The following is a 21,245-nucleotide window of genomic DNA, read 5'->3' on the forward strand; positions in this document are numbered from 1 at the left end:
AGACAGTCTTTTCAACAAATGATTCTGGCAAAACTGCATGTCCACATGCAAAAATAAATAAATAAATAAAATAAAGTTGGACCCTCATTTTACAAAAAAGAATGAAGTTGGACCCTTACACCATATACACAAAACAACTCAGAATGGATTAAATAGCTAAATTTCATAAAACTCTTAGAAGAAAAGAAGAGAGATTTTTCATAATCTTGGATTTGGCAGTGATTTCTAAAATATGACATCAAAATCACAGGTGATAAAAGAAAGGATAAACTGAACTTTATCAAAATTAAAAACATTTGTGCACCAAAGGACACTATGAAAAAAAGTAAAAAAAAAGACAACCCACATAATGGGAGAAAATATCTCAAAACCATATATCTGATAAATGATTGATATACATACTATATAAAGAACTTTCACAATTCAACAACACCAAAAAACCCAACTCAAAAATGGGCAAAAGTCTTGAATAGACACTTGTCCAAATAAGATATATAAATGACCAATAAGCATAGGAAAAGATGTCAAACATTATGAGTTATTAGGGAAAGGCACATCAAAACTGCAATGACCTAGCACTTCACATCCATTAGAATGGTTATTATTTGAAACGAAGGAAGGAAGGAAGAAAGGAAGGAAGGAAGGAAGGAAGGAAGGAAGGAAGGGAAGGGAAGGGAAGGGAAGGGAAGGGAAGGGAAGGGAAGGGAAGCGAAAGGAAAGGAAAGGAGAGGAGAGGAAAGGAAAGGAAAGGAAAGGAAAGGAAAGGAAAGGAAAGGAAAGAAAGGAGTGTTGGAGAGCTGCTGTGGAAAATAGTTTGGTAAGTCCTCCACAAAGTTAAACATAGAAATACCATATTACCCAGCAATTTCACTCTTAGTTATATACCTCAAAGAACTGAAAATGGGGACTCAGATATTTGTACACCAATGCTCATAGCAGAGTTATTCATAATAACCAGAATGTGGAAACAACCCAACTATCCATCAACAGATAAACAGATAAACATTGGTATATCATTCAGCCATAAAAACAATGAATATCTAATATAATCAGATCTTCAACAGATGAACCTCACGAACATGATTTGTGAAAAAGGACAAATATTATGTATTTCCACTTACAATCAAGTATCTAAAATGGGCAAATTCATAAAGACAGAAAAAAGAATTGAGTTTAACAGGGGCTTGGGATAGAATAATTAATTGTAAAGTATTGCTTAGTGGTTATAGAGTTTCTGTTTTGGATGATAAAACATTTTGGAAATAGTGGTGATGACTACACAAAGTTGTGAATATACTTAATGCTTTGAATTGTAAATTTAAAAATGGTGTACATGGTAAACTTCATTTCATGTATATTTTATCACATTAAAAGAATAAGTAAGAACCATGCTCTGGCTATTTCTTCTATTTGGATTATTCTCTTCCCAATATATACCTGGCTAACTCTGTTACCTCCTTCACATTTCTGTTGAAACTATTTTTCACTGAAGCCTACCCTAACCACTCTATGTTTAATTTAAAACTCCAACATAACCACTCCTTTTACTTCCTTATACTCCTTTTCCTATTCTTCCTCCTTTTATAGTACTTGTTTTTTAATATACATTTTTATCTCATTTTATCTTCACTGTTGTGTTTGTTAATCCCACTAGAAATTCAATTTCCTCAAATTATCTTTGTTTTATTCAAATACAAACAACAATACCTATCACATAGATCATAATAAATACTTGAATGAATGAATGACTTAAGTATTACACTGAATAGCACACTTCAGAGGAAGTATATAAATGATGGGTTTCATTTGGAAATCAAACATGATTGATTAATCAAACTAGGATAACATGATAACATGTTGGGGTTTTGTGATTATTCATAGTGAACTAAGACATTTTTCATACTTAACTATTGTTAGGCATTGCTTTTGTTACCATTAATTGGCTGAATAATATAATAAGTCTTGAAGTATATACTGTGGTTTCATTTACTGGGGGCACCCTGGGAAATGTGTAGCATGTGAACATATTAAAATGAGGACATTTTATTCTTCACTGTTTTTCTTGTCCTGTATTGTCTGACAGCCCTGCCACATAAGTTGAATGTGGAAACACAAACATTTATCTAATTACCTATAGAGCAATCACACTTCTTCCACATATTCATTGATTTTGGGGAAATGTCTTTTGATGTATCATAGAAGAACGACATTGTATCAAGGCTAACCTTAAGAAAAGAGACTTGTTAACTGAATCAAAATTAGCCTCTGTGGGTGTTGAATTGAAATCAAATTTCTGTTAAACAGAGCCCCAAGAAATCAATTGTAACCAGCAGTTAATGACCAGTTTGCTAACAGCTTGAGGCAAGGCCAAGGGCAGTTAACACTCCAACAAATTAGTTGTTAACTGGGCTAATGACCGATTTTGCAGGGATTATTGCTATTATAAACAGTCATCAATCTAGCTTTACCATTGAGTTTGTAGCCAAAAAATATTTTTATGCCCCAGTTTGATACTCTGAATTCTAGTTATTATGAAAATCTAAAATCATATAATGTTAGATTTCCTGCTTTGACAGGACTAAAAGTAATAACACCTCCTTTTCATTTCCTTATTTATAGTCAACTAGATGACTACATAAATTTCTGATAGCTGATAAGAATCATTAGGAAAATATAATAGGCATAAGTAAATGTTTTCCAATTTTGAGTGTCCATTTGTCATCAATTTGTTAAAACATGTATATCAAGATCATCAGGCACCATAAAAACAATGTTAATTTACTATTTGTATCAAATTTTCCAATAAAAAATAGAAAGAATAAAATAACCAGATTTATATAGGAACAAACTAAACTTTGGGAAACTAAGTCCTAAAGTATTTTAAGAACAAAAAAAAAAGCTTTCCAAAGCTTTTGGAAATAAATATTAATCTTAAATTGTAAATGTTATTTTAAACTAAATTCCTTATTTACTTAGCAATAAAAGTAAATGAAATTATCTTTATATTCTGATTTTAAAAACAAAAATATAATATTAGACTGATCTCTCATTTTGTTTTATATTATTTTGAAATGTTTGATATTAATCAGCTTTAATCAATTGCCTATATCTCTGTTTTTTGTAATATACATTTTTACCATATGGTTGAATAATGTGGTTAAATATTTGTCATGCTTTTAATTGTGAATTTCATTTTAAGTGCAGTTACAGAAATGTCATCATTTAAATGTTTCAACATAGCTTCCTTTAAATATTTCACAAGTGGAGATACATCTACTTGAAATACTAATATGTTTTTATTGTTATAAATATATTTTTAATTAGTGGGCTATAATAAAAAAAGTTATTACTGGTTTTACTACACTCTCCATAGCAAAGTCTCTGTAGTAAAGTTGCATTTCAAATTAAGTCATTATTTGAAAAATTAAAATGCACATTAATTTGTTTTTCTTATACTACAGTGAAAAAAAAACTATGGTTACCTTTGTATCATATACCTCCATTTTAAAAGATATTTTCTATTGAACATAAAAACATATTCTAAATTGGTTATATAAAGTTAATGCCTAGAGGTAATTGTAATATTAAAAAAACATAATTTTAAAAAGTCATATTGAAGACCCACATAATTAAAGATAACTATAGAGAGTATTTGAGCAATTATCTTACTCTAATTTTTATATGGGCATAAGAAATAAGGAAAATAATGTTCATCTTGAATGAATCTATTTGATTGCTTTTAAATCTCCTTGAATCTTCTCTGTAATAAAGTTAAAACAAAATCTGAAAAATCATTTGAAAGGTTTTTTACAAAATTTCCATTTATTTCAACATTGTCTCTGGGTTAGGTATTTTTTAATATTTCAAGCAATCCTTGTGACCTTTAAACTGATTGAAAGCATATAATTATTGCCCTAACCTCTTAATTTAGTAAGCTTCAACAAATTTCTAACTACTTCAATTTAGAATTATTTTCAATTAAGCTTATAATCTTTGAAAAGAGGAACTTTATTTTTATTCATATTATATCCTTAATGAAAAAATAGCCTAAATTATTTACACATGATCGGTTTTCTTCATGGATTATTGAGATATAATTGGCCTACAATATTGTGTAAGATTAAGGTGTACAATGTGATGATTTGATAAATGTATATATCCGGAAAGTTTACCACAATTAAGTTAGTTAACACATTCTTCATCTCACATAATTACCATTTTTTTGTTGTTATGTTGTTATGGTGAGAACATTGAACAATCAAATATACAATATTTCACAGGAACAATCAAATATACAATACAGTATTGTTAACTATAGTCACCATCTTGTATATCAGATTCCTAGCATTTATGCATCTTATAATGGAAAGTTTGTATCTTTGATAATACAATATTTACTTTTTCTTTTTTCTTTTCATTTAGCATACTGCTCTCAAGTTTAATCCACATCAAAAATGGCAAAAATGTCTTTTTATGCCTGAATAATATTTCATCATATAAATATATACCAAGTTTTCTTTATCCATTCACTTATAGATGGATATTTAGATTGTTTCCAGTTCTTGGCTATTGTGAATATTGCTGCAAGGAACATGGGAGTACACATATCTCTTCAAAATAGTGATTCAGGCAAAGTAGGAAGACTCTAGGTTTTCTTTATCCCATGAATATAATGAGGTAACTATCAAATCATCCCTAATACTCAGAAGTCAAGATGAAGACTGAAAGAACAAACTCTATAACTAAAGGTAGAGAAGAGGCAGCATCAGAGAAGGTAAGAAGTACAGAAATGTGGTTTGTAAAAGAAATAGGTAGTGGCCACTGCAGGAAGGAGCTGCTGTCATGGAGAAGGGTGAGAGACAGATGAGCACAAAGGGAAAAATGAACTCTGTTACCAATTGGCTTGGAAAGATAGAGGACCTGCATTTCAAGAGTTCTTGCAACCAGCAGGGCTTCAAGTCTAGAGTTAAAGGGTCAGTGTGCTTGCTTCTAGAAGAGCTCAGAGGACATTGGGACTGCTCTTAAAAAGCAGGGCAAACACCCTACAGGCATATAGCCTGGAAGAAGCAATCTAAAGAGTGCCTGAAACACACAGTAGGGAGGTTAGTTGCTCATCCTAGAGCACATGTCAGAGAAGAAATATTCTCAGAAAGACCCCTCAGGGTACAAAGGAACTGGCCAGCACCATTTTCCTCCTCCATCCCTCAGTATAAACACAAAGACACCTGTGGAAACCAGACAGTGCTCAAAATTCACTACCAAACCTGCTTACACCAAGCCCTGCCACCCCACATTCCAGATAAACTGTCATTCCCAGTTATACTTGCCTTAGCCTCAGCATAGCAGGACCTTTCCCCAGATTACCATCCCAAACCCCTGCCAACACTGTGTCTTTCAACCCATAAATTTTGCAAGACCTCGGTTCCAATGGTGGCTGTGACAGGTCTCATTTCACAAGCAGACCAGAGCACACCTAGTTAAAACTCATCACATTCAGGCCAGGGGCCAAATACTGCCCACAACAGGAAAAGAGAGCCTCTGCAGACCACTAGCCTGAGCAGTAAAGAAACAAGGACACAACAGCAAAGCAATTGCAGCACACCCAGACACATTATTGGAAGCTCCAGGCCCTGTGGAATGGGAGACACTACGTGGCACACCACTACAGGACCTATTCTTTATAAAGTCATTACCCTGAAAAACAGGACATGTAATGACTTTCCTAACACAGAAACAGGTAAAGAAACTCAAATACAATGAGAATACAGAGGAATTTATCCCAAATGAAAGAATAGGACAAAGCCATGGCCAGAGATCTAAACAAAACAGATAAAAGTAACATGTCTCATGGAGAATTTAAAGCAGTGATCATAAGGACACTCAATTGATTTGAGAAAAGAGTGGAGAACATCTGTGCAACCATTAACACAGATATAAGGAATAACATAGCAGAGATGAAGGACTTTTGGGGCGCCTGGGTGGCTCAGTCGGTTAAGTGGCCGACCTTGGCTCAGGTCATGATCTCACGGTCTGTGAGTTCAAGCCCCGCGTCGGGCTCTGTGCTAACAGCTCAGAGCCTGGAGCCTGTTTCAGATTCTGTTTCTCCCTCTCTCTGACCCTCCCCTGTTCATGCTCTGTCTCTCTCTGTCTCAGAAATAAATAAACGTTAAAAAAATAAAAAAGAAAGAGATGAAGGACTCTGTAAACTAAATGAGAAACACTCTCGATGGAATGAATAGAAGGATGGGAGAATCAAAGGAACAAATTAATAACCTAGAAGACAGAGTAATGGAAAATAATCAAGCTGAACAAAGAGAGAAAAAGAATTATGCAAAACGAGAATAGACTTGGGGAGCTCAATGATTCGATCAAATGTAATTACCATTCATATTATACGACTCCAAGAATAAGAAGAGACAAAAGGGAAAAGAGGAAATAATAGCTGGAAACTTTAATCTGGGGAAAGAAACAGGTATCTAGATCCAGGAGATGCAGAGAACTCCCAACAAAATCACCAAAAAAAGATCCACACCAAGGCATAATGCAATTTAAATGGCAAATAAGTTAATAAAGAAAAAAATGGTAAAATATAGTGATAAGGAAAAATATTAAAAGCGGGAAAACAAAAGAAGAATTACATACAAAGGAAATCCCATAAGGCTATAGGCAGATTTTTCAGTAGAAACCTTCCAAGCCAGAAAGGAGTGGCTTGATATATTAAAAGTGCTGGAAGGGAAAAACCTACAGCCAAGAATAGTCTATCCAGCAAGGCTATCATTTAGAATAGAAGGAGAGATAAAGAATTTCCCAGAGAAACAAAAACTAAAGAAGTCCATGACCATTAAATCAGCCCTATAAGAAATATTAAAGGAGAAATTTTAGGTGGAAAGGAAAGACAAAAAATGACAGTATGAAGGTAGGAAACACAAAGGCAGTAAAAATAAATATTTTCCTATAAAAAATCAATCAAGGTATTCATTAAATAAAAGGATGTAAAATATGACACCATATACCTAAAATATGGATAGAAGAGAAGTAAAGAATGGGTTCAAATTCAAACATCCATCAACTTAATATAGAATTGTATATGGAGAAATTGTTATTGTGATGGTAACCACAAATCACAAACCACTAATAAATATGCAAAGAATAAAAAGAAATAAATCCAAATCTCTTGGGGATATATTTTAAAATATATATTAATATTAGTTTGTGCGGGGTGCCTGGGTGACTCAGTTAGTTAAACATCTGACTTTGGCTCAGGTCATGATCTCGCAGTTTGTGTGTTTGAGCCCTGCATCGGGCTCTGTGCTGACAACTCAGAGCCTGGAGCTTGTTTCAGATTCTGTCTCTCTGTCTCTCTCTGTCTCTCCCTGCCCCTCCCCCACTCACACTTTTGTCTCTCTCAAAAATAAACATTAAAAAAACTAAAAATACTAGTTTGTACAAATAAATATGTACACTGTGATATTATATGACACAATTTTCTTATAGCCTTGTTGATTTGTACTCCATTTTTTCTGCACATCCTTAATAAAGTATGAATACAAGTATTCTTGATCACTTATACTTCTTGTCTATACTTATGATATTGGAAAATTGTATACAGCATTATGAGAAGCAAGAGTTAGTATTAACCAGTATCTATTTCTTTTTCAATACAACCTCTTGATGTTGGCTGGGTTTGTCCCAAAATGTATGTGTCTAAACATAATTTAATTTTGGCCTAACTGATTTTATCTCTGTCCCGAAGGCAGGCGCCTATGTAGGTCATGCAACAAGTGGTTAATGCTGATAAATACCACTTACCAAAATCCTTCATAAATTCTCATTATTCACGATGTATAAAACCCCAAAAAATAAAATTACAAGAACACTTCTGGGCTACACACTCCCTCCTTAACTTTATCATTACCTCTCCTTCAATACCTTCCTCTAAATCTTTCTTTTTATTTCCTATTTCCCTCCTAAGTATATTACCTCTTTATGGTATACTTTTAATATTTTCTACTGCAAAGTTTTACGTACATTTAGTTAATAGCAGAATGGCAGTTATTTCATTTCTTATCTCTTTCTAATGAAATTATGTCATGATTATATTTACTTATTCGCTTTTAGAAGACACTCAGTGGACTTAATTTAGATATAACTGTGCTCCATAGCCTTCTATAGGAAGCCAAAGTCCTAAAAATGTATATATGTAAAAACTCTTGTAGCTTTTCAGGAACTGCTGAGAACACAGAAGTATCAATAATAAATTCATCATATCTGGAGAATACACACTGTGTTACAACATTATTGTCTTCCTTTTATATAAAAATGTTAAAGGAATTTGTTCTGTTAACTCTTTCATATAAACTTTCATAACCACAGTTTGGCATACATATGGAATGAAATTTAGGGCTTTTAATCAAATGTAGCATGTTTACATATTTAGACTAGTCATTTTGTTAGTTGTTCTTGTCTTAAAGATACCTATGAAACGTCACTGAGAAGACAAATCTCCACTTCAACTGTTTGGAAAATAATAATTGTCATAATAATACCAGCTTCTTTGTTGAGTGCTTACCCTGTTCAAGTCAACTTTACCTGCATTATCTCATACACACATGGACTGTAGTGCTGTGACATCCCATTAGCAGAGAATTCTGTAAGACTCAAAATGTGTGGAAATTCAGTGAGACTCAACGCCAGTATAGGGTCAAGAGAGACTATGCTTTTCATTTATATTATAACTTGCTTCAACCACAGAAAGTAATGGCATTCTAACTAACATGAACCATCAAGAAACCCTATCATATCGTTTCTTACCTATGTTACTTCCCATATTAGCTAACTACTTATCCAGAAAATAAAGACATAGAACGAAAAAGAAAAATAAAGTATGCCATGATTCCTTTTTTTTTCAATCCTTCCTTAATCTTCAGTAAGTTTGGAGAGTTGATAGACCATACACAGATCATGAAGAACATGAGAACAGTTCGGTAAATTTAGTGTAGCATTTCCACTATATGTATATATGAGTTTTAACATACAGATAATATATTTTTGGTGATTCTGAATATAAATTAAGTGCTCTTATATTTCCCTGTTAAAATCACATTGCACAATATAAAGATAAATAGGTAATTCATGCCATTTTTTTAAATTTAGAAAAATATTAAATCACAAATTAAAAACACTGTGACAAATCAAGGAAAAGACCACAGGAAAAAAAAAAGAGTTTTATATTTTAATATCTTTAGAGACGCTTTTTTCCTGTTTTTTGAACAAGGTAACCACATTTTCAATTTGCTTTGTGCCCTGCAAATTATGTAGTTGACCCTGAAAGGCAGTGTACTCTCACAAATGGAGTTTGATTTTAGAAACATTTAGCCTTAGGTTTGATTTATAGCTTATCCTTATGGCTGTGGGTATATGGATAAGTTACTGAATCTAAATTACTGAGTTACATTTTATTATTCTTGAAGTAAATACAATAGCATTTTCTTCTAAGAGTCTTTGTAATGATAGAGTAAGATGAGTATCTCCCCTAACACGGTACAGAATAGGTGTTTATTAACTGATATGTTCCATTTCCTCTATTTCGCCTTCCATTCACTTAAAAACTGAACATAATCAAGTTTTATTCTAATTATAGAGTTGACACCTTACCACAAGCCATGATGTGGGAATGATACCTGGAAACAGTCTCATCAATCTAACTTTAATCTTTACTCTCAAAAGCAAGAGAGTGCTATCCCTTATCTTTTATCTCCCTCATCTTTTATTGGGCCTCAAACTCTTGCTATATTTGAAAATTTTCATCAGTCCCTTCTAATAAAACAAACAAAAATGGTGCTCTTTCTCTACCCTATGCTCCTGGCATCAGATATGGGTAGATACTAGGGTCAAACTTTTAATGGCAATGCTTTAGTTTGAAACCTTAATACCAACTACACTTGACCCTGAATAATATGAGGGTTAGATGCACAAACTTTAAATTCAGTAAAAAATCCATGCACAACTTTCAACTCACCAAAAACTTAACTACTAAAAGTGAACTGATGACCAGAAGCCTTACTAATAACATATACAACACACGTTTTATCCATTATATGTTACATACTGCATTATTACAAAAAGGTAAACTAGAGAAAAAAAATGTTATAAAGAAAATCATAAGGAAGAGAAAAATACATATACAGTCCTGTACTGAATTTATGGGAGAAAATGCACTTATTAAGCAGATCCACACAGTTCAAATTCATGTTAAGGGTCATTGTACTTTCATTCTCAACACTTTTCCTTCCCGACATACTATCCCCTATGTACTAGGGCTTACCCAACATTAGAGGTATCTTCTTCTCTGAGCAAGATTGTGTTTGGTATTTAATTTATATAGTATTTTATTGCAATAAAATAGAAATATCAGGATTCTAGGAAATGTTAAGCTAAAGAATTTTCTTTCCTATCAGCACGATTGCAAGGAATATTTAGATATTGATCATTCTGCTATTGCTTTGTGCCTTCGTGAGGCATTCTTCAATTATCCAAAGCCTTGTGAACCTCACATATGAATATCTCTTTACGAGATATGGGTTGATCTTGGAGAAATTACCATGGTGCAGGTGGGTTTCTGCAGAAGAACCTCTGTAAGAATATCTTGAGAAGTTTGCAAAGTAGAAGTAGAACTGTTCACGGAATCATATTCTCAGAGGAGGAGGAACATATTACTGTTTTTTGAAAATATTGCATAGTCATCTGTCCTATTGACAATATGTATTATTAGGAGTAAACAGAGATAAGCATACTTAAAAACATCATCCTCAGTTAGTGATCTCTTTCTCTATCCCCTTTCCAGTCACCCTGCCCAACCTCCACTTTCTTTGCCATATCCAGCAGGAGAATATAGCAGTAACTAGGAATCTCAGGTCTCATAAAGAAATAATTTCACTAGGACTTCTTATAAAATCCTCTACATTTCCCCCCTATTACTCAATTCATTGCCTTGCATGTTTGCCTCCTCCAAAGGAAAGAAAGAAACATTAAAGATGTAAAATAAGCATAAGAAGGACCTAATATTTTGTAGCTGTATTAAGTTTTGTTTATATGTTGTGGAATGTAGGACATGAAGTTGCTCATTTATGTTAGACATAACTTTGCATACAGCATTCTCCATGTGGAAAAAGTAAAGTATGGTGTTATAAGAAGGAAAACAGCCAAATGAACCCAAGCAATCAAATATTATAATCTGGAATGGCTACTGAAACTTAATTTTGTTTCCATGGGATCTGCCTTCTATATTTGGAATACTGAGATTTGAGCCATATATTAGAGTACATATCCATATAGATACAAAATACAAATATAACATTTGATTTCATATTTTAATCATGTCATTTGTTAATTTGTAAATATGATCTTCTTTAGCATGTGAAAAATTCCACATACATAAAATTAAACTTGTGAGTATAAATAAAGGCTAAACGTATGTTAGGGTTTTTATAAAAGTATTATCTTTGAGGAACAGTGCACAATTTATTCTATGATCTTTAATTAAATCAGCTCCAGAAATGTTCTGAGATGTTAATGAGCCTGAGTTTCTCTTATCTTTTATTTTGACCTTCAAGTATGACATTATTTCTTCTTTGAAATGGCATCATGAGTGCTGATATGTAAAGATATTCAATTTTGGAGATATATTCTATTAATTTTGCCTTTTCTCATTTTAGAAATGATCTATTATTTTTACTCTGAGGAAACAATATGTCATTCCCCAACATATGATTCTTTAGAGTTTTCTTTTAGATGAATTTTGGAATAAAAATATGATGGTGTATCAACTTAAAATTTTAGTGATAATAGGTGTGCAAAAGATAACATAATATCATCAAGCAATATTATATATGCTATAAAATTGGTATCAGACGAGTTCTTTGTGAGAAAACATGAGCTTGTCAATTACTTTTCTCTTTCACTAGAATATTGCCTTAGTTACCTCACAAGTCTTTTGCCATGCAAGTATCAGTTCCACTAATTTTAATTTTAACATATTCTAAGAAGTCTAGTCAAAAGGTATATTTATCTTCAATATCAAACTTGTATTCTCAATATTATTCAGGCATTTTCTTCCTCAAATTTGAGAAACTGTTAAAACCTTTTATGGCAAAATTGAGATTTCCTTGTCCTATTTAACTCTTCTATTTAACAAGTTCCTTGAAGGAAGATCATGTATAAGAGGCTTTCACTTTCTAAATTAATGGAATTAGCATTGACAGGTAAGCAGAATAGTTTAAAAGTCAGGAATGCAAGTGCTTTAAAAAACTTTGATATTACCTAGCACAACCTTAATTTTACAGAACAGAAAAGTGAAATCTACAAATATAATGATTAACTCAGTGTCAACCACCTAGGAGGGTCTTAATGAGTACTAATTAATTGATGATAATTTGCTGTGTACTTTGAACCTGCTACCAGTTTTCACATATTAAGAGCAATATGTAAAATACTGTACTAGGAATTCCTGGAATTACAAACATAACAAGGTAATATCTACTCTCAAGAAGATGGCGTTTACATAAATAACAGAATATTCAGCCACTCAACATTTATTGGGTGCTTACAAGGTAGCAGTCATTGTGTGGTTAAGGATTCAGTGGTAGCAAAGCCAGCAATCAGATTCATAGTTTCTAGAGCTTACAGTTAGTTAAAAGAAAGCTAGTTAAAAACTGAATACATCAGGGAGAAGTCAACAAGGCAGAACAGCATGGAAGTTTTTTGTGTGTCTCATGTCCATGAAATACAGCCAGATTAACACTAAACCACTCTGCACACCTAGAAAACTGATTGGAGGATCAACACAACAATTGGCACAACTTGACCACAGAATTCAGCAGGTATGTGGGATGGAGAGGTGAACTTAGGGAGCAAGAAGCCGCAGAGGTCAGGGAGGTGCTTTTGCAGGTCGAGAGAGAGGACGGAAATGGGGGGGGAGATACAGGAAAAGCACCCTTCCCCAAAAGCATCTGGAGAGAAAGTGGAAAGTTGGAAACAGCCACAGGAACTAAACTATAAAGGGAGAAAGGATAAAAGAGAGGGGTTAAAATCCATTAAGACTATAGTCTTAACAAGGGGAGCGCAAAGGCTGCAACTCCCCAGCTTGATACCTGGCGGTGCTCTGCTGGGAAGGGCGAATCCCCAGGAGCAGAGTGGGGTCCGGGAAGTTCTTGGGCCACACGGAAAAAATCAGTTCCACTGTTGGAAGGACATTTGGTAGAGGCTGTTGAAGCCACTTGGTCCCAGCAGGCCCCAGAGAACTGCCACATTAGCTGGTGAAGGAACAAGGTCCTTAAGGGTGAAGTCTGGTGCCAGATGTGTGTTGTGATTTTCCATAATCCCTGAAAAGCTGCTGCTACACTGTCTCACGAAATTTTTCTGGGGCAGGCTGGCACCTGGCCCCAGTGTCAGGGCACGGGTAGCATCAGGGTCCAGCAAGCGTTCCTGGGTACAGCCGACATTTGGCCATTGCTCGGTGAGACCCTCCCACAGAGGGGGGAAATGGGTCAAAGCCACAGTCCTTCAGAAGTAAGGGGCTAGGGAAAACAGCCGCATCTGAGACAAAACTCGGGAGAGGTACAGCCTGTGGCTTGGTCATGGACAGTAAAAAAGTGGGGAGTGGATAAAGCTGAAGACAGAGGATGGGTGTGCAATTGCTGATCCAGGAGAACAGAGCTGCGATACTGGAGCACCCAGGGTAGCTGGGTGACGCCATTTTCACCGCTCCCGTGCATGTGCATATGCACCTATGAGCACCACAACAACCCACCCCAGTAGGCTAACAGCACCATCTAGTGGATAATGGAGCCTTTACACTGAGCCCTGCCCAACTGGGCCAACCTCGCTCTTCAAGAACACAAGTCTCACCACCTGCTTAGTTTATGGACTATAAAGCACTTCATAGTCTGACTTCTAGGGGAAACCAAAGTGATTTCAGTGCCATTTCATTCTGGTAGCAGGTCCATCGATTCAATTTTCTTTCTTTTTTTTTCTCTTTTTCACTTATTTTCTTTTTCTTGAATACAGAAAGAGAAAAAATTCATTTTTATTTTCAATTTTTATTAGAAATGTTTTTAATTCTTTTACCATATTTCTTATTTTTGTGTAATTTTTTCAAATTCTATTTTAATTCCATCATTTTATTTTAGTCTACTACAGTGTATTCACTTTTTCACATTTTCAAACGATTTCCATTTTTTTTCTTTTTTCTCTTTTTCGTTTCTTTTTCTTGAATACAGAAAGAGAAAAAATTCATTTTTATTTTTAACTTTTATTAAAAATATTTTCCTTAATTTTTCTACTATATTTTTTACTTTTGTGTATTTTTTTCAAATTCTATTTTACTCCCATCATCTCATTTTAGTCTATTCATTTTTTTCAAATTCTCAAACGATTTCTTCCTGCCCCCACTTTTTTTTCTCTAATCTGTCAAACCGCTTTCAACACCTGACCAAAACACACCTAGGATCTAGCATCATTTCTTCGATTTTGTGTGCGTGTGTGTGTGTGTGTTTAATTTTTTAATTTTAATATTTTTTAATTTTAATATTTTTTAATTTTAATTTTTCTACCTCACTAATTCCTTTTGTCCCTTCAAAATGACAAAAAAAAAGAAAAAAAGGAATTCATCCCAAAAGAAAGAGCATGAAGAAACGACAGCCAGGGACTTAACCAACACAGATACAAGCAAGATGTCTGAACCAGAATTTAGAGTCAGGATGTAAGAATACTAGCTGGAGTCGAAAATAGATTAGAATCCCTTTCTGCAGAGATAAAAGAAGTAAAAAATAGAATGAAATTAAAAAATGCTATAACTGAGCTGCAATCACAGATGGATGCTGCGGCGGCAAAGATGGATGAGGCAGAACAGAGAATCAGCGATATAGAGGACAAAATTATAGAGAATAATGAAGCAGAAAAAAAGAGGGAGATTAAGGCAAAAGGAGCACAATTTGAGAATTAGAGAGATCAGTGACTCATTAAAAAGTAACAAAATCAAAATCATAGGGGTTCCAGAAGAGGAAGAGAGAGGAGAGAAATAGGGATGGAAGGGTTATGTGAGCAAATCATAGCGGAAAACTTTCCTACCTTGGGGAAAGGCATCAAAATCCAGGAAGCACAGAAGACCCCCATTATATCAACAAAAACCGACCATCAACAAGGCGTGTCATAGTCAAATTCACAAAATATTCAGGCAAGGAGAGAATCATGAAAGCAGCAAAGGAAAATAGGTCCCTAACCTACAAGGGAAGACAGATCAGGTTTGCAGCAGACCTATCCACAGAAACTTGGCAGGCCAGAAAGCAGTGGCAGGATATAGTCAATATGCTGAATCAGAAAAACATGCAGCCAATAATTCTTTATCCAGCAAGGCTGTCATTCAAAACAGAAGGGGAGAGATTAAAAGTTTCCCAGACAAACAAAAATTAAAGGAGTTTGTGACCATTAAACCAGCCCTGCAAGAAATTTTAAGAGGGACTGTCTGAAGGGAGAAAAGACGAAAAAGAAAAAAGAAAAAAAAAAAAAAGACCAAAAGCAACAAAGTCTAGAAAGGACCAGAGAACACCACCAGGAACTCCAACTCTACAAGCATCATATTGGCAATAAATTCATATCTTTCAGTACTCACTGTAAACGTCAATGGACTCAATGCTCCAATCAAAAGACATAGGGTAACAGAATGGATAAGAAAACAGACCCATCTATATGCTGTTTACAAGAGACCCGCTTTAGACCTAAAGACACCTTCAGATTGAAAATAAGGGGATGGAGAACCATCTATCATGTTAATCATCAACAAAAGAAAGCCAGAGTAGCCATACTTATATCAGACAATCTAGACTTTAAAATAAAGACTGTATCAAGAGATGCAGAGGGCATTATATTATAATAAAAGGGTCTGTCCACCAAGAAGACCAACGAATTGTAAACATTTATGTGCCAAATGTGAGAGCACCCAAACATATAAATCAATTAATCACAAATATAAAGAAACTCATCGATAATAATACCATAATAGTAGGAGACTTCAACACCCAATTCACAGCCATGGACAGATCATCTAATCAAAAAATCAACAAGGAAACAATGGCTTTGAATGATACACTGGACCAGATGGATTAACAGATACATTCAGAATATTTCATCCTAAAGCAGCAGAATATACATTCTTCTCCAGTGCCTCTGTAATGTTTTCCAGAACAGACCATATAATGGGACACAAATCAGCCCTAAGTAAGTACAAAAAAGATCAAGATCATACTGTGCATATTTTCAGACCACAATGCTATGAAACTCGAAATCAACAAGAAGAAAAAATTTGGAAATGTAACAAATACTTGCAGACTGAAGGATATCCTACTAAAGAATGAATGGGCTAACCAAGAAGTTAAAAGGAAATTAAAAAGCATATGGAAGTCAATGAAAATGATAACACCACAACTCAAAACCTCTGGGACGCAACAAAGGTGGTAATACAGAAAAGTATATAGCAATTCAGGCCTTCCTAAAGAAGGAAGAAAGATCTCAGATACACAACCTAACCTTACGCCTTAAAGAGCTGGAAAAAGAACAGCAAATAAAACCCAAAACTGGCAGAAGACAGGAAATAATAAAGATTAGAGCAGAAATTAATGCTATCAAAACCCAAAAAACAGTAGAGCAGATAAATGAAACCAGAAGCTGGTTCTTTGAAAGAATTAATAAAATTGATAAACCACCAGCCAGTGTGATCAAAAAGAAAAAGGAAAGGACCCAAATACATAAAATCAAGAATGAAAGAGAAGAGATCACAACCAACACAGTAGAAATGAAAACAATAATAAGAGAATATTATGAGCAATTATATGCCAATAAAATGGGTAATCTGGAAGAAATGGACAAATTCCTAGAAACATATACACTACCAAAACTGAAACAGGAACAAATAGAAAATTTGAACAGAACCATAATCAGTAAGGAAATCGAATCAGTAATCAAAAATCTCCCAAAAAACAAGAGTCCAGGGCCAGGTGGCTTTCCAGGGGAATTCTACCAAACATTAAAGGAAGAGTTAACACCTATTCTCTTGAAGCTGTTCCAAAAAAAATAAATGGAAGGAAAACTTCCAAACTCTTTCTATGAAGCCAGCATTACCTTGATTCCAAAACCAGACAGAGACCCCACTAAAAAGGAGAACTATAGACCAATTTCCCTGATGAACATGGATGCAAAAATCCTCAACAAGATATTAGCCAACCTGTTCCAACATTTGCATTAAAAAAATTATTCACCACGACCAGGTGGGATTTATACCTGGGATGCAGGGCTGGTTCAATATCCACAAAACAATTAATGTGATTCATCACATCAATAAAAGAAAGGACAAGAACCATATGATCCTCTCAGGTGCAGAGAAAGCAATTGAAAAAATACAGCATTCTTTCTTGATTAAAACCCTCAAGAAAGTAGGGATAGAAGGATCATACCTTGAGATCATATAAGTCATATATGAAAGACCCAACGCTAACATAATCCTCAAAGGGGGAAAACTGAAAGCTTCCCCCCTAAGGACAGGGACAAGACAGGGATGTCCACTGTCACCACTGTTATTCAACATAGTATTGGAAGTCTTAGTCTCAGCCATCAGACAACACAAAGAAATAAAAGGCATCCAAATTGGTCAGGAGGAGGTCAAACTTTCACTCTTCGCAGATGACATGATACTCTATAAGGAAAACCCAAAAGATTCCACCAAAAAACTGTTAGAACTGACTCATGAATTCAGCAAAGTTGCAGGGTGTTCTGAGTGTTGTGTTTTATGTGTGTGATTTGATCATCGTCGTCTAGTAATAACACAATAACAAATTAATCTTTCTCTCAAGTTCTTCATGTGTGTGCTTTGTCTATCATCAGTACAGTATCATTTTTCTCAGCATGACCACAAACACAAAAATCAAAATTAAAAGAACATTTTATGTGGATTAGTTTAAGTGTTGTTATCTTTGGTCACGTTGTAAGATTTATTTCTCTCTTTTCCTATGATTATATTATGTGATATGGTGAAGATTTATGCCCCTCCAGGTGCCTATGTTTATAAATTATGGGAATATTATGAATTGCAATTGTAAAAGAAAGGCACAGTAATGTAAGAACTTTTGTACTCTTTCTCATGCTTACAGATAATGACAGTTAACAAAGAAGAGCTGCATAGTAGTCTTCAAAATAAAAAAAAAAAAACAAAACTCTACAAAAGTTCCAAGATGTCTAATTTAACTTATGTGATTTCTCTCCATCACTTCATTGTGGTTTTAATAACATGTAAATATAAGCCATTTTAAAATATAAATTTATTAAAGCAAGACCATAAAATAGCATAGATAGTATTATCTTTTAACCTCTTTGTTCTGTAGCTCAATAGCAATAACAAGATACATATTAGTTCCTGTTGCAAATAGGGTTAAGAGACTGAAATTTGGGTCTCTGGGTTCCAAGCTTTGTTACGTCTTTCCTACCTGTCACTGACTTGCTATTTCAGTTACATGGCTGCAAGTATTAAGAAAAAAAAATTATAGCTAATTTTAGTTTAAGAATATTCCTCAAAAGAACACAATAAAATTCAGGCTAAGTAGTAGGTTTCTAGAAATAACCAGCTAACTACAAAGAGCACACACATAAACATTCATTAATAACTTTGTAAACCACCCTTTGTTTCAAAGATAGTCAGTTGTTTGTATATGTATTTTAATGAATTTTTCAAAATGTCAGGTATCACAGGTTATAATAAATTAAGTTTAGGATAAATTTGATAATGCACAATAAATGTCATCTTATCTGAAAAGACAGCATAACTATGCAGTGAAGTTGCTGCACCTATGGGGATGGAATCCAAACAGTACTGGAGCAGTGGCTGCTAACAGGGTCCCAAGCACTAGGATGATGATTTTAGATTCACTCGGAGCAGTAAGTACCACATTTAAATTACTGTATAGTGCAACTGAAAAGATTTTGCCTACTTATTATCTGTGTGTGTGTATAATACATTTATAAAGACACATGTTTATGTTTACATATAGAGAAAAAGAAAGAAAAATGAAGGCAACAAAATATTTCCTGCCTCTGTGTTAAGCAATGCTAATAACAATAAAAAGTGACATGAACTTGCTGTAGGAGATAACTGTTTTTGGGAGATGGGTATGTAAAACAACTAACAGCTTTCCTGTCAGATTTAATCATGTACTCACCAAGACTCATATCCAGGCTCATTCTTCTCTGTGATTCCCAGTCCAAAGATACTGTGTCAAACTCTGACCATCCCAAGCACTTTTTTTTCCTCTTTCAGGCTCTCCTCAAAATCATCCAGTCCTTAATCTCAAACCCAATAAATATCCTTCACTAATCTTCCTATTTTGAAACACTTCCAAGATTCTGGGAAGATGGTCTTAAAACCGCCAATAGTTTGAATAATCTTCATGCTGTTGCACTGCTTTATCATGTTTTTCTGGAGATTTTATACGTGTGTGTGTGTGTGTGTGTGTGTGTGTGTGTGTGTGTAGTGCATCTGTATGTGCTTGCATTTATTTACATAAATGTATTGTGTTATGTATTTTCATATATGCTACACAAGCTATATTTAACTATAAGCATAAATAAGAGCTAAAACTTTATGTCATATATTGAATGTTTATAAATTGCCACAAAATGTACCAAGCACTTTGTCTCTTTAATCCTCCTATAAACCCTATCAAGGAAGCAATAATGTTATAAACATTTTATAGGTGAGAACATTTGGGCTTATAGAAGTGAGATTATGTGCTTATTATACCATGAGTATACCATGAGTAAGTACAGGAATTTGTGCCCAAGCTTCACAACTCCAGAGTCCAATATACAAACCACATATTCAGTGCCATGCAGACACATATAAGTAAGGAACTTTAGGCAAAACTAAAAGTCAATCATAAGATGTGTCTTTATTTCAAATTTTGATATTTTGTTAATCATGGATATTTTGTATTATTACCTTAAAATACTGCATTAAAATATTTATCTTGATTGCTGAGTTTTTAGCATCCCATTAAATTTTTTACTGAAGGCAACTTCTTTACTTCACTTGCCTGGCTCTAATTCTGCCTCTGTGACATATCCATTGTCAGTAGCATTAGAGAAATAAAGGGTCTGATTGAAATTTTTGATCCATCACTCATTGTTTTCATGAGCTTGAGAAACTTACATAATCTATTCCTCCATCAATGAAGTGGGAATTATAATACATAACATATGATGTTACTGTACATATTCAACTAGTAATTTATAAAGTGGTTTACAAAGACTATTCAAATATTATTACCTTTATTTCAATGGATTTGCTACAAAGTAAGAGAGCAGTGTAGAAACATGAGTCAAATGATCATCAGTTCTTTCCTGTAAACATTAATCCTAGAATTTATAAACATTTCAAGTATGTCACTAAACCAATGTTCATCCTCCAAACAATCATGTTAAGGATACTTGGCAAGGAAATTTATACACATTTTATTGCTGAGGAAAATAAGCTGTCCCAAAGTAATGAATTTAGAAATTAAATCACTCTCTTCTCTCTCTTAGTTCATTGCTGAATTCTCTCCTTGTTGCTGCCCTAATTATCCAATGAAAATATGGATATATCCTGAGAGGTAAATTAAAATTACTCTAATTTTTATTACAAGGCCAACATCACGCTTCAACTGCATCAACAAAACACCTGTACATTTTCCTTTCCATTATCAACAACTTTGTATATGGCTATGGAAGCCTGAGCTAAACCAAACTGACACTGTACAATGGTTATGCAAGATATTATCATCGGAGGAAGCTTGTGCATGGAAAAACCAAGCTCTCTGTACTATATATGCAAATTCTTTTGAGTTTTAAACCATTTAGAAATTATTTTAAACTTAACTTTTAAAAAGCTTGAGAAAGAACATGGGAGAAAATACTTCAGGGAGGGAGGAGTCACAGGGTTGCTTTGAATGATTTTTGGACACAATATGTAAAACTTTGTGTACTTACCTGTTTATTTCTCAATTTGATAAACAGACAAGTGTTAGTCAAGCAGGTATCTTTAAAACCTCTTGTTTTCTTCTTCTTCAGAACTATAATGAAAATGAAATGAGCTTAAAAGTGAAATATATCTTGGGAAAAAAGTAATCTACAGCTGGCTACTTAATCATTGGAATAACATTATTATT

At 34.0% G+C, this 21,245-nt stretch overlaps 1 long non-coding RNA gene across 8 annotated transcripts in view; it reads right to left on the bottom strand.

Annotated features, from left to right (window-relative positions):
- LOC109492592 overlaps positions 1–21,245 on the bottom strand; it is a 307,588-nt gene that overhangs the window by 94,304 nt on the left and 192,039 nt on the right. For 6 of the 8 annotated variants that reach the window (XR_006595504.1, XR_006595494.1, XR_006595501.1 and 3 more), the window contains one exon: positions 17,431–21,149. This is a non-coding gene — a long non-coding RNA (uncharacterized LOC109492592). Of the gene's footprint in view, positions 1–7,345; positions 8,649–17,430; positions 21,150–21,245 lie in introns of those variants that run through there. The other 2 variants (XR_006595497.1, XR_006595500.1) reach the window with 2 other exon arrangements.

This window comes from Felis catus, chromosome A1 (assembly GCF_018350175.1).
Source record: "Felis catus isolate Fca126 chromosome A1, F.catus_Fca126_mat1.0, whole genome shotgun sequence".
NCBI classification, from domain to species: Eukaryota; Metazoa; Chordata; class Mammalia; order Carnivora; family Felidae; genus Felis; species Felis catus.